This window comes from Chenopodium album, chromosome 16, assembly GCF_948465745.1.
Source record: "Chenopodium album chromosome 16, dcCheAlbu1.1, whole genome shotgun sequence".
Classification (NCBI taxonomy): Eukaryota; Viridiplantae; Streptophyta; class Magnoliopsida; order Caryophyllales; family Amaranthaceae; genus Chenopodium; species Chenopodium album.
The window spans coordinates 23,572,592-23,592,445 of NC_137849.1; positions in this window are offsets into that span (position 1 = coordinate 23,572,592).

Here is a 19,854-nt window from a genome sequence, read left to right on the forward strand (position 1 = left end):
ATTAGGGTCGGGTCATGAGTCATCTCGGATTAGGTCACTTTAGGTTACGAGTCAAGAAATGTTCAACCCTTGCCCAAAGTTTTGGGTTCGGGTCAACACAACGGGCTTTGAACATTTATTTTATTTAATTTATTTTTTGCTAATTTTTAATTGTTTTAATGTATTAAATCGAACATTTCCGCCAACATTATTATTAATCATTACATGCCTACTAATCGTCACAAAAGCACATCAATTCCTAACTAATTTTGTATCAATAATACATTTTAAAATTTGATATATAGAATAAAAATTTATCTTAAAATTCAATAAACAACCCGGACATCGCACGGGGCACAAAACTTTAGTTAATTTGTGTTATGGACTCGAGAACACAATCTAATAAATATATATATATATATATATATATATATATATATATATATATATATATATATATATATATATATATATAAAGGGGAGTTTTTTCCCGCATTTTTAAAGAGCCATGTAGGATTTAAATTTTTCAGCGCTCCACGTAGGAAAATAAATTTTAGTGGTAGCCTATTAAATACGAGATTATTAATTTTTTTTAAAATTAAATAATTTAAATGACACGTAAGCAAAATTGGCGAATGAGATTTTCCAGTTTAAATTAATTAAATATAAAATATTATCTTTTAATATTAGGAATTTTATCTAAATATATAACAAATTTTAGCACATAAATATATGTATAAAAAAATTATTTTAAAAAATTCAAACAAACCGTGCATCATACAGGCTTCATCTAGTGCAGTGGCGTATTCAGGAATTCAGAAGTGTGGGTTCGGTATCGTTACAAAATAAGATATAGCCCCCTAGTCTTTTTAAATTGCAACGCTGAGGATTTTACACTTGTCAATGCAAATTCTATAACTTAAATATTTGAGCTTACATTTTTGTAAAAATTAAAGAAAGTTAATATCATTAAAGCATTTTTCTAGACGAATTGAATCTAAAAAGATACCATTTGACTGTACATATTTTTTCCCAGCATGAGAATCACAAATTAAAAAAACAACATGAGAATCACAAATTGAAAAAACAATAAAAAGAGTGTGAGTAAATATTGAAAATTACAAATATTGCAAAATTTGAACATAGGTTACATGGTAATCAAACCTTTGTCCTTAAAAAAGGGGAAAAAAATTATAAAAAAAAAAAAAAAAGACTTAGAAAAGAGAAGCAAAGGGGGAAAAAGGCTAAAAAAAAAGGCAGAAGAGGAAACGTAAATAGGCTTTAAAAAAAAAAGAGAAGCAAATGGGAAATTAAAATTAAAAACTTAAATAAAAAGGCTATTACAAAGAATCGAACCTCTAACCAATAAGCCCAAGCGCAAATTAGTGTGTCAGGCCAAAACCACTGAGCTCTGTTGTTTTCCAACTCTCATTTATACACATCAATTGTATATTCTTTTTCAAGTTTTATGAACAAAAAAAAAAGAAAAAAAAAAAAACTTATAGTATAATTTTTTTTCAAAAAATCTGTGGGTTCAATGAACCCCCCTAGATTCGCCCCTGATCTAGTATTATATAGTTATTAGTGTATCCCGCAAACAAAAATTAAATAAAACAAAATTAAGCTTAATTCAAATAAATCTATGAGAGTCTTTCAAAAATAAAAAATCTATGAGTGTGAGGAATAGCTCAAGTGCTTAGAGCTTCTCTCCCGGTTTCAGGAAATCATGGGATCGATTCTCACCCCCGCCCTTGTGGCTCTCTAAAAACACACACACACACAAAAAAAAAAAAAAAAAACAAAAAAAAATTAAAATAAATCTATGACTTTCCTAAAAAAAATGACTATGATAAAAGTGGAAAAGGAAGACATTGTTTTATGAATAGTAACATAGATGTTTTACAATTGTTTCTTTGATTGGCAGCTAAGGTATAATTATTCATTATACCAGGTGCATTTGAGCTTTGGGGTTTTGTTTGTGCTAGTTGAACTAGTTTGGTTTAGGTTTTCTATTTGGCGGTTGATGAGGTTAGGTAGGGAATTGTCTTTGACTGACGCTATATTTGAGAATGGCTGGTATGTTTTCAATCCCTATTTATATATCTGGTTTCGGCCTGTAGGCTAGGATTTCTTTTTTTTTTTTGGATTAGTTGGTGTTATAAGCTGCTTAGGAGTATAATTAGTTTGTTTGGGTTGATGTATTACATTGTGATTAGATTTGCTACTTTATTTTATCAAGTAAGTTAGGAGTATAATTAGTTTTGGATGCTTTTTGGATTGGAATAGATTAGATTTGTGTGTCGTGTAGATGAAATACAGATTTATTTGTTTGCTTAAGTACATTGGTAGCTATCGACAATAAGTATGGGTATTGTTTAGAGTAGCTTTTGAGATGTACCTTAGTCTGGTTTACCTTATATAGTTCTTTTTGGAGAAAAAAAAAAGACAAAACAAAGACTTGGTCACTATGTTATTGTCCTTTAAAAAAAAAAAGAAAAAAAAAAAAGAGAGACTTGGAAAGTTGGAAACTACTTTGTTGTACTTAGTCTCTGTTATAATATTATATTTGGCCTTTGAAAGAGTTATGCTTTTAGGGTTATAAGTGTGGGTGCACTTCTTTACCATTGTATAAGAACCTCGTGAATAATGAGAACTACGAGCTTATATGCACCGTTGGATTAGACAAGATATGCGGGTGAGATTAATCTCGCGCAAGTCCAATAATATCTCACCAATCCAATGATAGTTCCTCTCTCTACTTCCCCAAAAGTTGGTTTCTCTCCCTACTTCCAAGGGAAAAGAAAACGACTACAGCTTCTTGATCTCTCTTAGGAATTCTCAACTCTTCAATTTCTTCGAATTGATACTTCGAGCTCAAAATCAAGTATTGATTATGGTTTCATCTCAAATTTTTCTATCTTTCGTGCATGAAACTCGTTGAATTTGGATAATTTAGTTGATTTGACTTTAGGGTTCCAATTCATAAATATTTTTATTTGATTAATTTAGATCTGTTATTGAATAAGTATTTAATTTTATACTAAAATATTAGATTTAACTTAATTTCACAATTTATACAGTTTATATCATAATTTTCTTCTAAAATTTGAGATTTATTAGGAACTCATTATAATCTTGTTGTTTGTTGGTGGTTGGAGATTGCAGTGGCTTTGAATATCTTACAACAACATCTTAATTTTCGGATACTTCGAATATGCTATGCAAAAGTAATAGAAGTTAAGTAATAAAAGTTGTTAAAGTAGATTAAAATTATGATAATGTAAACTTCTTATCTCTAAAAGTAAATTGATTTTTTTTAGAATTTTGTTCAAATTTTGGGTATTTTGCTTGGATTGCCAGTGATCCATTTTGGCCTTTTTTTTTTTTACTTAATTTGCTAATAATCTTCTCAAGTACCTTTAGCATCATGCTTTTGAAGTTGATCCTTCATCCTTGCCTATTTGATTCTACAAATTACTTAGTTAGGGTGCTCAGCAAGAAGAGTTTGGTTTTAGAGGGTGACCTTCTCTTTCATGTTATAAATTTCTTTTTATAAATGAGTCGCTTTTTATAAGTAACAATGAGTACATGTTTGGTATTGTAGGGAATATTTCAAGCATCCCACACTTGAGCCCCACTATGATCATACACTTAAGCATGGTGGCGTCCAAAGGGAAGGAAGCTAGAGTAAAAAAGTCGCCAACAAGTTTTAGGAACTTGTAAACCGTTCACAAGGTGAAGGTTACACCCCTTCACGATCCATGAGATCGCTAACTCCATAGTGGTCTGGAACCATGACTGGATATTCAGGGATGAAGGTACAAATCCAACCTAAAATAGATTGAACCTGCCTTAAAAATAGGCCTCTACTTTATTCTTCTCATATTCATGTGCGCTTTCTGACTAACATATAATCAATATATTAATCCTAAACTTGTTTAATCTATGTTGGTTGAATATTAATGCACAAACAAACCTATTATTGGAGATCACTTGAATTATAATCATATTAGCCTAAACAAGATTATTAATTATCTTATTAAGCGTGATTACAAATACAAATTCCCTTTAATCCTACAAGAGAGGGCGTGATCAAGCAATAATAATATATATCAAACAACATAATAACAATAAATCATCATCATCATAATATTCAATCTCATCAAAGCATAATAATAGCAAGATCCTAGGCATGATACTAACAAGACTAATAACAAATCCTAGCATGTCACTAAACAATAAAGATCAAGGCTTTATCCCTAACATGATACTAACATGATAGAAGAAAATAAGAAGCAACCTAAACATGATACTTAGAAAGCAATAAAGGCATCCTATAATATAAGCATGGTTTCTAAATCAAAAGGGTAGTAAATAATCGAATTACTTACTTCGATGCCTTGATTTTTGAAGTTTTGTCTTTGAATAAATGGAGCATATCCATCATTTGAGTCTCCAACAATTATCTCTTTCTATCAAAACAATACACACGTTAGTAACTTCAAGGAAAATATTAAATCAAACAATTAAATCAAATAATTGAAATAGAGATTTGGGACCAAACCCTCAGAAATTATCAATCTTTCACGTCGAGGGTGAAGGTAACTTCGAACTTGGCTAGGTGTGTCTAGAACTCGTGAATGCGGAATTTTGTAAAAGGGAAGGTTTAAAAAGAGGGAGAAGAATAAGCTATTGCTTGAGAGAATTAAGAATGATTGATGATGATTCTCAATGAATAAAAACGGGGAAATATAACCCTATTTATAAGAAAATAGTCCGGAAACGATAGAAAAAAATCAGAATTTGAATCGGAATAAAACTGACCCCTGTCGCCAGCAACAGAGCCCAGCGCGAAACGACAAGCATCACACATGGCAACATGCTCTATCATTTGGCGACAGACTTGTCGTTTGGCGCTAGTTAAAAGATAAAACGCGCTTTTGTACATAATCCTTTTCTTAATATAATTAAGCAATTAAACTCTGTGTTTATCAATCAGATTTTATCAAAATAAAACACTTGTTTTATTTCAAACCAAATTCATTATTTTTCAAAAGATATAATTATTAATCCTAACTCTATTCGAACTCACAATAACCTTCTAGATTATTCCAGAAAATTAGAATCAATCCTAATAATTTTAGGAATAACAATTAATGGGCCCTCCACTAGATAATAGCTAATTGGGCCATAAAAGCATTTCAGACCCAATTTAGTACTTCGGCCATAACTTCCTCATTATTCATCGGAATTGGGCTTATAATATATCATTGGATAGCTCTTTGCGAGCTCGTCCCAACTACACTATTATTGGACCCTCTTCATGGACCAAGCTAAATTGGACTAGCTATTTTCATAAATAGAGAGGATTTTCGAAAACAGAAAGAAAGATTTTATTAAAAATAACCGCATCACAAGATTTTTCACACTTTCACCTTATTCGATAATCAAGCGACGGGAAATGTACTCATCACTGGGTTTGGTTTTTGGGGAGACACATTTGGGTTTCTATAGAAACCCCCACTTTAACCGAGTTTGGAGATACGCAAGTTTCGAAAACGAAAGTAAAATTAGCGATAGGGACGGAGAATGATTTAGAACGTTCCGCGATCCTAAATCATTCTTGTAATGCCGGTACCTGCAAACTAGCGTAGTTAAATAGATAAGAGAGTTAAGAAACGCGTATCCTGCATCGTCAAGCACATGTCTCTAGAGTAACTGATTTTGTTGCTGCATTTTGTTGTGACAACCTCCACAGTGCCTCGTGAACGCCATCGTCGAAGACCGCTGCCTGAAGCTATCCTCGATTGTTTGTGACAACACTCCACATCCTAGGGATCATCGTCGAAGGTGACTGCTTGCAGTCATCCTCAGCTTTGCTGTGACAATCTTCCGCATCCTAGGGAATATCGTCGAAGACCACTGCTTGTAGCTGTCTTCAGGGTTGTGGCAACACCTTGCCACGGCAGTACCTCGCCACTATAGACAATGTCCTCCTTGCTTTGGGTCATCGTCAGAGATTGCTGCTTGTAGCTACCTCCAATTTCTCCTCTGTTCCTTGACTCGATCATTTAATTGACAACCTTCTCATCCTGGTGAAAGTCGTCGAAGACCTCATTGCCTTGTGATCCTCTATTTGCTGATGTTTTGCTTAAATGCTTGTTATGCCGGTGCCTTGGCACGTTTTGTAAACGGGCTGGTGCTTCAGTGCTTGTGCTTGCTTGTGAACCATTACCTTGGTGCTTTTGTTGAGCCAATACTTAGGCGCTTAAGCTAAGTGAGACGATCGTTGCCAGGTCGATCACTTACTGCAATTGTAATCGACCGACTACTAATCATGTCAATTGGCTTATAGGGGCTAACTGGCGTACCAAGGAACCCAAAACTGCTGCATTAGGTCCGCATAAACCATTATGGGGGCCACAGACTTTGTCGTTGAGCCAGCTCATGCTGCGGCACGCTGTCGCTGCGCGCAGGAGCTGTCGCGATGCGACAGGAATCACGCATTGCTTAATTTCTTTCATTTGGCACTGGAGTCGGGTTTTCGAAATAAAAACCCCTTTCTTCTCCATTTCACCGTGGCTGCTGTATTTGCTCGGTTTTGCTCAAAAGTTCGAACTGCTCATTCTCACTCGTTTCTCAACCGAATTCGCTCAAGTTTTTTGCAAATCGAAGCTTTCGATCTCTAGTTTCCCGATCCATGTAAGTTTTACTCAAATTCACCTCGATTTTTGCTTAATTTTGCATGCTTTTGTTCAAGAATTTCCGAAAAATTCGAAACTTATGTCGCTTAATTCGCCTTGTTTGTTGAATCTTATGCCATGAAATTGTTTGTTTATGTTGGTATATTATCTTGGGAGTCTTTTAAGACTTGTTTGACTCGATTTGGCGGAGAAATGAACATTTTGCCATTGTTGAATCCTTTGAGTTCGTGAGAACAATATGGCTCGTTCTTGATGTTCTTGCTAGCTATTCATGCTTAATTTGTCACAATATTTGTCATAGTATTGTAATAAATCATTTGATTGCTTGAAAATACTATTTCTGCTCGAAGCAAAATCATGCTCTGTTTTAGTACTACGTACACTGTTTTTCAAACATAGTATCAAGTGGCTAGGCAAACCTTAGATACTATAGGACCATTGATTTGCTGTTGCTTTGCATAATTTAGCATGCCTCGACGTCGTGGCTCTGGCTCTCGTTCTCGCGAGGCTCACCGGGAGGACGAGCCCGTTGAAGAGGGAGCTTCCACTAGCCTAGGGGAGTTCCCTGAGTGGGACGAACGCACTCTTTACTTTGCGCCCGAGTTTCACATCTCGGAGCGGGTGCGGCTCGGGATGACCGGCGATCGGGTTCATTGTCACGGCTCAGGCAACGAGACAATTGGTCAGCTATACGACCTTTACTTTCGCGACAACAATGAGTTGCGCGAGTTATGGGAGTCTTGTGGTCTGACTCCTCTACTTCAGGCTACTCGGGCCATGTACTCTTTCGTGTCGAGCCGTTCTTTGGTTCGAGCTTTGGTGGAATTCTTTTGGGACACCACCAACACTTTTCACTTCCCATGGGGTGAGATGACCATCACTCCCCTCGACTTCTCTCTCATCACCGGACTGGAATTCCGGCCAGCTGTGGTTCCATTCGGTAGCGACATTATTGTTTTCTCTTCGGAGGTAGAGGAACTGATCGACCCTATAGTTGTTCGAGCTTGTGGCGAGGCTCAGCCGACGCAGATCAGTGCTCGGTGTATTCGTCGGACCATGCTGACGGAGGCCTTTTTGGATGGTGCGACTACCTTGGAGTAGCGGGTGTGCATCTTTGCTTTGATTCTTTTGTCGGGGACGTTCTCCCCTGACAAGGGTAGCTTTGTGCTACTCTACTATTTTCCTGCTCTTCGCGACCTTCGTATGGTCGGATCATATGACTAGGCCAGCTTGGCCTATGCTGACTTCCTGCTTAGATTGTGACTCGCTTGTCGCTACCACAGATTTGATGTAGAAGTCACACTTTCCAGTTTCTGGGAACTCAAAGACGTATACTTTATTTCCTTTAACCGAAGTTCATCTTAGGGTTGTGCTAGCACTCGCTGACGCTTCCCTATTCAAAGGTCTAGATCTACGAGTATTTCCCTTCTTTTTCACCAGCGAGGCCTTCACCTCGAGGGCTCTCCATTGCTGCTAGTTGGGGAGGCCGTTATAACGACCAGACTGCTATTGCTCGTGTTTGAGAGCTAATTCTCTCGGTATGTTTCCTTAACGCTTTTTCCCGTATTATCCTTTTAGTAGGATTTGAGCTATGGATGTTCGTTTTGTAGGAGCCTGATGTTCAGTTCCGGCCGTGGGATGATTTCGTTTTTTCCGCACTAGCCGTCCAGTACACTTCCCAGCGCCAGTATTTTTAGGGGACATACGACGTCGTGGTATACTTGGGTGAGAGAGTTGCGATTCAGCACTCTTCGGAGTCTCTTGTTGTTCCTTCTCGCCCTCCACACCATATGTTCGATCAGACGAGACTGAGGGCTCGGGCAGCTAGGACGCCAGCGGGTACGGATTAGTGGAGTCATATCCATTCGAACCGTAATTATGGAGAGAGACTTTTGCCGCGTTTGGCCCCACCACCTTGCTTGCCAGAGCCGGCAGAGGTATCTTTTGTATTCTTTTATTTATTCCTTTAGTAGCCCCCTAGCAAATTCTAACCATTTTTATTTTGGCAGGATTCGACTAGAGAGTTCGTGCCTCCGCCGGTATCCATTATCCACCAGGGCACTTTTGGTCCTGTTGAGGAGATGATTCCCCTGGCTCCTAAGCCATAGCGCTTCATAGAGGAGTCCATCCCTCGACACCAGACTTCGGTAAGTCACTCTATTTGTTACCTTATTTGCACATATGTTTTGATTATCTCTGACTTTGTGACTTTGACAGTTTTCTCATGAGGTGCTGACGAGGATGGCGAGAGGCATGGACGCCTTCCGTTACCAACTCGTGAGGTTAAGCCACCGAGCTATGTGTCGTCGCGGTGATGACGACATGGAGGTATTTCTCTTGACCTTCTCTTATGTTTACATTTGTCTTTCTGTATTTGACTTGGTTTGATTTTTCTATTTCAGCCTATTCCTCCGACGCGGACTCGTACGAGACCCGAGGCTAGGAGGGAAAGATCGGGGTCTGATTCGAGGCATCGTCGTACCTCGGCTGGGAGTCAGGGCTGTCGATCAGAGTCAGATTGTACTGCCAGACTAGAGGGCTCTGGCTCTTCGTTTGAGGGTGCATCAGGGAGGCCAACCGGCCAAGGAGGCACAACATCAGCTCCTTTAGCAGGTGGTAGGACGTACGAGGATGGCTCGTCGTCGCAGCAACCACAACAGCCTCAATATTCGGGAGTCCAGCAGTAGGGTGAGCCTGGATGGGCTGGCCCTACTCTCTTGATCCCGGCTACTACTGATCAAGCTGCAGGCGAGGATCATACTCCACGGACTGTACAATTTTTTGATACATTCGGAGTCCCTCTTCATCTACGTCCTCTACCGTCATTGACCTGTACTTGTATTTGTTTTGACTTTGTAGGACTTTGCTAATTTGACTCATCATTTGTGTTAGACACTTTGTATATATATCTATGATTATTATGTTTATTCATTTTTTATTTTTCATGTGTGAAAAATATGACTAATTTTTGCGCAAAAATTTCCATTTTCCGTCATTTTTTATTATCAATGGAGGGTATCCGACTTTCTCCCCAAAAAAGAAGAAATGAAAAATAAAAGTGAGTTTGTCTCTGATAAGGTCGGATTTGAGTGGATGAGGATTTGAAAAAAGGGTTGTAATCGTAAAATTGTAGTACAAAACCGAGTCAAAGTCGAAAAAAGATTGGTTAGCGTAGCACGTGAGGCTCGCGTGACATACACCTAGCTGTCGCGATGCGTGATTTCTGTCGCATGGCGCTGGACCTATTTTTCCGAATCCTAACAGGATTTGATTTGTGCCAATTTTGTGCATAAATAGCCCCCAAATCTGTCGATTCTGTATAGTCGAACAAATTGATAATTATTCTAGCTTTTATCTCTCAATTATGTCTAAGAATTTTAGCGATTTTACTCGTGAGTGGTGTCGGTCTCTCACTGCTAAGGAGAGAAAAGAGCTTGACATTTTTCACTTGGGGGGTATATATGGTATAAAGGGGGTAGATCTTGACATAGACTTTATTCATACCGCCTTGGAGTATTGGGATTCAGATACTCATTGCTTTAGACTTGGTTGTGATGAAATTTGTCCTTTACCGGAAGAATTTGGTGCCATTCTAGGCTTCCCTTCCCTAAATCTTGCGGTAATTCCTAAAGTGAGCGAGTATTATTACAAAGATTTTGAGCGTTTCCTTAACCTTAATGATAAGGACTTGAAAGATATAGTGCATGGGAATGTAGTTAATTTGAAAGAATTTGCACGTTTCTATTTTGACAGACCACGCTCCGAATCTTTTCATGTTTATAGGAGGAGAGCCTTCCTTTTTTGTATGTTGAACCAATATCTGCTCACTAGTGGTAATATTCATGAGGGACAAGCTATTTTAGCATCTGTCTTGGAGCAAATTGAATCAGGTAGAAATCCAATGCCTTTGATCGTTGGAGAAACCATGCTTGATTTAGATGAATTGAAAAAGAATCCAAAAGCACCTCTTCGAGGTTCTCCAATATTATTACACGTAGAAAATCAATACTTTTAATCACAAATAAAAAATATTTAACTTTGTATAGTAATAATAATTATTTGCATTGAGTTTTTGCAGATGTGGCTAATGGAGAGACTTGAATTAATTAGCCCTCTCGACAATGTTGATAACTATACACCGAATTGCTTTGTAAGACAGAAGAAACGCTTTTCCATAAAGATGGGCCACTGGGAGTGGAGGAGAATCTTTGAAACTTGCGACTTCGCCATCAAATGGGTCGTTCTTTGGTGGAAATTGAGAAGATGGTTGGTGTTAACAGTCACCCTTTTTGCCGTCTTCCTAGCTTGTCAAAATTGAATTTTTATTACCCTTCCAGGGTAAGAAGACAATATGGTCTTGCTCAAACTGTTCCATCTGGGGATCTTCATCGTCCCTATGAATTTCCCGTTTCATAGGATGTAGAGAGATTTGATGATTATTGGTGTGCTAGGCCTTTATGGGAAGTTGTTACCCAAAAGATCCCACCTTCTTTGTCTGGGGATGTGAAGCAATGGTTACTTAATAGATCTCAAAAGGACAAGAACAAAGCTTGAAAGCTGAGTAAGACCAATGTGAAGGACCGCCTAGGGGATAGGAAAAATCCTCCTAAGGAGCGTTTGGGTGAAAAAGTTAAATTCAAGACTCCTGTTATGCCTAAGAAGAAAAGTTCTACTAAGGGTAAAGAGAAAAGAAAAGCTGACTCTTCAGAAAAGGAAGTATGGGTTGAAAAGAAGCACGGTGTAATGACTATTGGAGAAACTATCGATACCAAAATCGAATGTAGATCTTCCAAAGGATGCCTACTAGCAAAGGTGGTGGATGATGAAGAAGAAGCGGACAAAAATTGGAAAAAAGCTAGAAAAGTGAAGATAGATAAGAGCATTGCTTTACTTTCAATTTATTAGACAAGTTTAATTTTAAGTCATTTTTTATTTTTTCCATTAATAATGTAATTTTTACTTTATTTTATTAATGTAATTTTTAGCTTTTACAAAAAAAAAAAAAATATTATTAAAGCAATGAAAACACCTTGAAAAATTTTCTTTTCGAGAATTATTCGAGTACGGAAGTCAAAAATTTCCGAAAAACACCAAAATTTGCCCAGATTGACGCAGAACTTCTGGTGCTGCGAATTTGGGCTTGTCACCGTACGATGGGATTGTCGCGATGCGCTGCTTCCTGTCGCTGTGCGACAGTTGCGGCGTATCACGCTAGACTTAATTCTTGCGCGCCAGCTGCTCTGTTGTTGACGAATTGATTTCTTTGAAGATTAAAGTGGTCGCACCCTGTAAAGGGTTGCCTACGTATCCTTTCCTAAGGAATCAGACCAAACATAGCTCTCTTGAGTGTCCTACTCAAGTAATTATGGGTAATATTTCTTAAGTTGGTCAAGATTTGTCATATTTGAGAATTCATTGCCATCCATATCAGTTAGTTTTGCAGCAATAGGATAGTTTTGACAATGTATGGTCTGGACCAATTAGGCCTAAATTTGCCTCTTGGGTCTAGAACATTCTTCCTTAATGCTTTTAACACCAAGTCTCCTACTTTGATGTTTCTTGTCTTGACCTTCTTGTTAAAGTTTCTAGCCATACGAGTTTGGTAGCATTGAGTATGATGTAGAGCTTCTAGTCGTTTTTCATCAAGTAGAATTAGCTCCTCATATCTCGCTCTAGTCCATTCGACTTCATCGAGTTTACTTTCCAACGCAATGCGTAGGGAAGGTATTTCTAGCTCTACAGGTTGTACGACATCTATTCCATAGACTAAGGAGAATGACGTATTTTCTATTGATGAGCGAATTGAATTGCGGTAACCCCCAAAGAACAAAATGGAGTTTGTCAGGCCAATCCTTGTAATTCTCTGTCATTTTCTCGATGATGGTCTTTAAGTTCTTATTGGCTGCCTCTACTGCCCCATTTGCTTGAGGTCTATATGGGGAAGAATGGTGATATTGGATACCATACTTTTGTAGCAATTCCTCACATTCTGCTTGAAAGTGAGTTCCATTGTCACTTATTATTTCATGTGGGACTCCATATCGTTATATGATGTTTCTTTCGATAAAGAGTGCTACATGCTTTACAGTGAGTTTTGCATATGATGCTGCTTCGACCCACTTTGTGAAGCAATCGATTGCTACTAGGATATATTTATGACCTCCTATCCCAGGAGGAGTAATCTTTCCAATGATATCTATTCCCCGGGTTGAGAATGGCCATAGTGAAGTGTAGGTGTAAAGGAGTGATGGAGGAACGTGCTGCAAGTTAGCGTAAATCTAGCATTTAGGACATCTTTTTACATAGTGATAACAGTCCTTATTCATGGTAGTCCAATAATATCCTTCGCGCATTATCTTTTGGACTAGCATCTTGCCATTTACATGAGTTCCACATACTCCTTCGTGGACTATCCTCATTGCCTTTTGGGCTTCCTTTTTTCCTACACACAAGAGAGTTCGACCTTTAGGTACCCTTTTGTGTAGCTCATTGTCTATAAGTACATATTGAGAAGCCAAAAGTCTTAAGGCTCGTTTTGCTCTTTTGTCAGCGTGAGGTGGATATTCCCCTTTGGTGACATAGTTGAGGATGTCCGTATACCAAGCTTCTTCCTCTTCCTCTTCTTCTTGGACTACCTGATCGTCTTCTATGACTTGAATGTAAGCCGGTTTATGCTTCTTTTCTATTGTCAAAGGCATTTGCTCGATTTATGTGGGAATTCTAACCATTGAGGCTAGCCTTGCCAAAGCATCAGCAAATTGATTTTCTTCTCTTGGTAGATATGTGTATTCTACCTTTTCTAACTGATTAGTGAGGGTTTCCAGATATGTTTGGTAAGGGGCCAAGCTTTCGCTCCTTACTTTCCACCTTTTGGAAAGTTGATGATTAAAGAAGAATCTCCGAATATTCGAAGTTTCTTCACTCCCAATGCCAAAGCTATTTCGAGGCCTACCACGCGTGCTTCATATTTCGCAGCGTTGTTGGTAACGTCAAAATCTAACTTTATGGAGATTGGGACATGTTCTTCTGTAGGTGATACTAATAATACTCCTACACCACAACCCTTTTGGTTTGATGCTCCATCAAAGTATAACGTCTAAGTATCATCTTATGTAAGCATTAAGTCTTCATCTGGAAACTCATTTTCATGTATAGGTGTCGAATCTTCTATTGGGAAATCTGCTAAGAAATCCGAGACCACTGATCCTTTGATAGCCTTTTGGGGCATAAACCTTACATCAAATTGGGCTAAGTTGACTATCCATCTTGATATTCGCCCATTAAGCGTAGATTTCTCAAAGAGATACTTTAGTGGATCCATCCGAGATACCACATAGACTGTATGAACGAGCATGTAGTGTCTTAACTTGGTCGTGGCCCACACTAATGCGAGGCACAATTTCTCAAGTGGTGTGTAACGTACTTCATACTCGAGAATCTTTTTGATTAAGTAGTAGATGGCGTTTTCTTTTCCTTCTACTTCTTGTGCGAACATTGCCCCCATCGTCTCTTTGGTGACTATTAAGTATAACCTAAGATGAATTCCCGGGAGCGCAGGTGCTAATACGGGTGGATTAGCGAGATAGGATTTGATCTTCTCAAAGGCTTTTTGGCACTTGTCGTCCCATATTACTAGCACATTCTTCTTTAGTTTCTTGAATATGGGTTCACATATCACGGTTAATTTGGATATGAACCTACTTATGTATTGTAACCGGCCAATGAATCCTCGAATCTGTTTCTCGGTTTTGGGAGGTGGCATTGACATGATTGCTTTAATCTTGGTTGGGTCTATCTCTATTCCTCTAGAGCTAATGACATATCCCAAGAGTTTTCCTGAGGTGACTCCAAAGGCACACTTAGATGGGTTTAACCTCATGTTGTATTTCCTCAACCTTTCAAAGAATCTTCTTAAGGCTACTAGATGTCCAGGACGATCTTTCGATTTTACAATCATATCATCCACGTAGACTTCAACTTCTTTGTGCATCATGTCATGTAATAAAGCAGTCGCTGCTATTTGGTAAGTGGCACCCGCATTTTTCAAACCGAATGGAATTACCGTGTAACAGTAAGTGCCCCATGGTGTTATGAATGTAGTCTTTTCCATATCTTCCTCGGCCATGAGAATCTGGTTGTACCCCGCGCATCCATCTATAAATGAGAGAAGCGCATGATTTGCTGTGTTATCTACCAAAATATCGATGTATGGTAAAGGGAAGTCGTCCTTTGGACTTGCCTTATTTAGATCTCTATAGTCGACACACATTCTTACCCTTCCATATTTCTTTGGAACTGGCACACATTTGTAACCCATTTGGGGTATTTAGATACCCTGATAAAACCTGCAGTAATTTGTTTTTGAACTTCTTCTTTAATTTTAAGAGCTACGTCGGGTTTCATTCGACGTAACTTTTGTTTTACAGGTTTCATTCCTAGAATTAGTGTGTTAAGCTGTTTCTTTATTTATTCCTGGCATATCTTCATATGACCAAGCAAATACATCGATGAATTCCTTTAGTAGATTAATTAAACCGGTTCTTTCTTCTTTGGTAAGAGTCAGTCCGATTTTAACTTCTCTTTTAACGTTTGGATCTTTTGAGATATCCACTGTTTCGGTGTCTTCTATTACTGGTGTTTTATTCTCAAGTGTTTCCATTGCTTTAATTATTTCTTTGTCACTTTCATTGTTAGTTAAGCAATGCTCGTCATCTTGGGTTACGAAATGACACAAGGAGTAAGCGAAAGAAGACATATTATTGGATTCAGAAAGCATTACATCAAATAAAAAAATTTCCGTTGGGACTTGAACACTAACTATTATAGGTGGAGGTGTTAAAGTAGAGGAACTAGGGAGAGGTACTATAGCTAAAGATTTTGAAGACTCGATAGGGGAAGACTCAGATTCAGACTCAGACGACTCTTCGAACATAAGTCCTTGTCCTGTTGTTATCGAGATCTTCCGTCCGCTTGGTGTACCTTAACAGTCTTTCGCCATCCCTAGACTAATCCCTCTGTTGGAGTGATAAGCTTTGAGGGGTCAAAGCTCTCGCTTTGTAATGCTGTTTAAATGAGTGCGGAGTTGTCTTCAACATATTTTGGCTCATTCTTCTCATGCCCAAAAAGAAGCCCCATGAAATTAAAGTCGAAACACGAAGGTGCTTTCTCCTTATGGATAGGAGTTGGGATGTCATCTAAGAAGTGACAATCCAGGAAGATTTCGAACCCAGGTTGTATTATTCCATTTTGACAAAGGGCTCAGGAAATTCATAGCATGGATAATCTTCACCTTCTCTTATAAATTGTCCATTTAGGGTGAGGGGATATTGATCCATTGGGATTTCTTTCTTTTGAGTACGAGCATTTCTCCGCGCATTAGCCTTTTCCTGTCTTTCGGAGTCAGTTCAAAACCAAGTCCAAAAGTATCTAATTTAGGAAGGCTAGGCAATTTCGTTTGCATTGCTACTCCTTTCTTCTTTCCTAGAGTCATTCCAGGAAAGTTTCCCTGTTTTTGGAGTATACCATTAACTATCATATTTGAATGAAGGTCGTAGCAAAGAGGGGTCCTTTCATTTTCCTCGATTAAGGAAACCTCTTCTGTGTTAAAGCCCCATAGGTCTTCATCGTTGTCATCGTGTTCCACATTTATGATTGGCTTATCAATTGCCTTGATTCTTATATGGGAAGCATCGATTATAATGGGAATTCCTCCAACTATGGCCTTCACTTGTTGATGAAGGGACGGATTTAAGGTCATGAAGCTAAGGGCGTCCCAACAATAAGTTGAAAGAAGCCTTGATGTCAACCACTTGGAAAGTTGTAGCATGTTCTATAACTCCTGCGGTGACATTCATAGTAATAGTCCCAAGAGCTTGGCGACAAGTGTTGTCATAAGCTCTTATTCCTTGAGTGGATGGAGACAAGTCTTCATCTCTTATTCCTAACATCCTCGTAGTTTGTAGTAGGCAAACATTGATTGCTGACCCATTGTCTACAAGAGTCATTGGGACATTCATTCTCTTGCAGATTACTGTGAGGTTTAAGGCCTTATTATGATTGTCACCTTCTGGAGGTAAGTCCTTGTCAAAAAAGGCGATTAGATTGATGGGACTTGGAAGATCACTAGTGAGAAAATTAGCTAATTCCTCAAGAGTGGTTTCAGAATCTATCCCTACTTTAGCCAAAGCATCCATTACTGCAATTCTATGTTCACGAGATGTGGCTAGTAGTTTCCATACGTTCATTTCGGCCTTAGTCTTTTTAAGTTGTTTGACGACATCGTTGTCTTCTATGATTGGTATGGGAACTTGTTGGGTAGTAGGAATGGGTTGTGCAGTGATGGGAGTTTGCACTCTTCCTGATCTTATGAGAACATCTATGGGTGAATCCTCTTCATCCCAAATGTCGTCTACTGGGAATATTGTAGAAAGTGGGGTTTCTTCCACATCTTTGAGGTAGACATCCTCATCATCACTTTCCCAGACTCGTTGATGCTATCATCCCTTTCTGGTGGGATTTGGACCGACTTTTTACTGTTAATCAACCCCTAGATTAGATCTTTGAATTTGAAACAGTGTTCTATGGTATGTCCTCCTGCTCGATGGTATGGACAATAGAACCTATCTGTCCTTTTCAAAGATTCAAATGGTCTTGGTTCAAGAGGTTTGATCTTCCCACTCTCGAAGAGCATTTTGAACATGTTTGCGTAAGAAGTCCCAATTGGAGTGTAAGGCTTATCACTTCTTAGTAGTCTCTGTAGGTGTCGCCTTTTTAATGTCACGCTTATTTTGAGTCATCTTTACATGATCGAGGGCCTCGCGACATATGACTATCGCTTCCTTTACCAGTGGTGTGAGGACCCATACTTCTTCTTTTGTAGCAAGTTGTTGACCTGTAAGAATATCACTCATAGCGTCGAAGAAAGTTTCCTCCTCTTCCTTGATAGTAGGGCTTCTTTGACTGGTTTAATGAGAGACGATGGGTCAATATCACTTTCCTCATCAGAAATAGCCAAAGAATATGACAGTGGGGCGCTATTGATGCTTGGCTTCTTGCTTGCAGGAGGCAATGGAAGTTTGTTACTATCAATCAGATCTTGAATAGCTTCCTTTAACTTCCAGCAATTTTCAGTAAGATGGCCCCTGCCTTGATGGTACTTACAATGTGCATTGGGGTTCCAACTAGCCGTCCTCCTTTCGACTGGTGGATCTCCAAATGGTCTAATGGGAGTTATAAGACCTTTTGCACGAAGGCGATCAAATGCAGTGTCATAAATCATGCCAATAGGACTAAAGTTCTTCCTAAATGGCTTCTTTTGTCCTTGATTATTCATAGCGAGAACTTCATTCAAATTAAAGGTACTAACGTTGTTTGAGTGGGTGGTTTTGGAAGAAGAAGGATTGTCGTTCTTCTTTCCTTTCCAGCCACTATTGGAGTTGTTAGCAGCTTTTTGTTTTGCAAGGTCGTCCTCGATGTTGATTCCTATATCATAAACGGGCTTGAAAGTATTTAAATTACTTTGATATTTGAGATGCTTAGAATATTTTTCTTGGAGGTTCTTAATGAACATCCTTATAGATTCCTTCTCACTAGGCACCTCGACCATTTTAGCGGAAGTTTCCCTCCACTTATTAAAGAAAGAAGTAAAACCTTCATTCTCTTTTTGTTTTAACATTTCAAGTTCTCTATGATCAGTTTCAACTTGAATATTACATTTGTACCTATCACTGAAAGCGTTTACTATCCCGTCCCAAGTAGAGATGTTTTCTTTGTCAAGGGAAAAGAACCATTGTTGGCAAACGGTTTCAAGAGATAAAGAGAACAAAGAGTGAAAGACTTTCCTATCAATCCCCTTAATGTTCATTATGGTTTCTAAAGCTCTTAAGTGGAAATAAGGATTGTCAGTAGGTTTGAACCTAGGGATGTTATTGGCATTGAACTTCTGCGGAAGAAGCTCCATGTGCACTAAGACCCCTTGTGAACTAATACCCTAGAACTTGTAGTCGTTGGAGATCTTGTTCAAGATTTCCTCCATTCGCTGTATATGTTGCTGTTTTGCAGGGTCATTAACTTGAAGAGCCATAGCCTTCATCATTTCAGTTACATTGGCCAAGTTCTGCCTAAGCTCATTGACTTCTTCTTGAGTTGCCATTATCCTCTTAGCTTTTCTCTTTTGACGAATCGGTTTATCAAAAAGTGAGATTTGAACAAAAGCGTTGTCTTTGATTAGCTACCCTCTCTTCTTGACCAAGCGCTGTAAATTAAACCATTTATTTTAACGACTTGACTCAAATTGACTTTGATTTTATTGGTTTTTAAAAGGCAAAAAAGCAAAAATAGGGTGTATATTTTTCGGAATCGGTATATAGGGTTCAAATGGGAATTAAGTATAGCGTTTAAACAAGTATGGTTTAATTGGAGGATTAATATCCGACTTTCCCCCCTAAAAATGACGGAAAATACGCGCTTACAAGACTCTCTAGACATGATCAAGGTGAAACATATAAAGTGCGTGCTTTTAATAGTGAGTGAAAGTGACATACTTCGACACTTGTGTAAGACCATGGACTATATTCTTAGACTCAATTAAGGACTAAATATAACTTCCACCGTTTAAGAAATTGATTAATTAGACTCAATGCGAGGACTCGAGCAAAAATCTAGACTGTCGCCATACGCTAGGACCAACGCGATGCGACAGTGCTATCGCATAACGCTGGACACTAGCGTGTCGTGCCACAGGCCAAACTTATGCAGTCTGGGCCTGTTTCCAATGTTTTTCTCTAAAAGGACAAGCCTATAGTCGTACTAAGTCAGGTTTGATCAATTTATTTAGACTCATATTAATGAATTAATTAATTGAGCAAAGTCCTTTAGTCATTAATTATTTTATTTAGACTCATTCACAAGTCAAACAAACGGTTAGTGTAAACACACATAAGTTATGCACAAGCAAAGAATGCACAAGTAGTCAAGTAAGCACAATATGATGTAATGAGTTTGCAACCTAACCATGCCTCTAGTTCTCTAAAGTTCAAGGATAAGGGTTAGTAAAAAGGGTCCATGGTTATGAGTCCAGATACACCGTGCGGAAGCCTTACCTTTGGAAGGGTTGGCGCGTGTGGATGGGACCCCGGGAGTTAAACTCGCTTCCACGATTTGGTGAATTCAA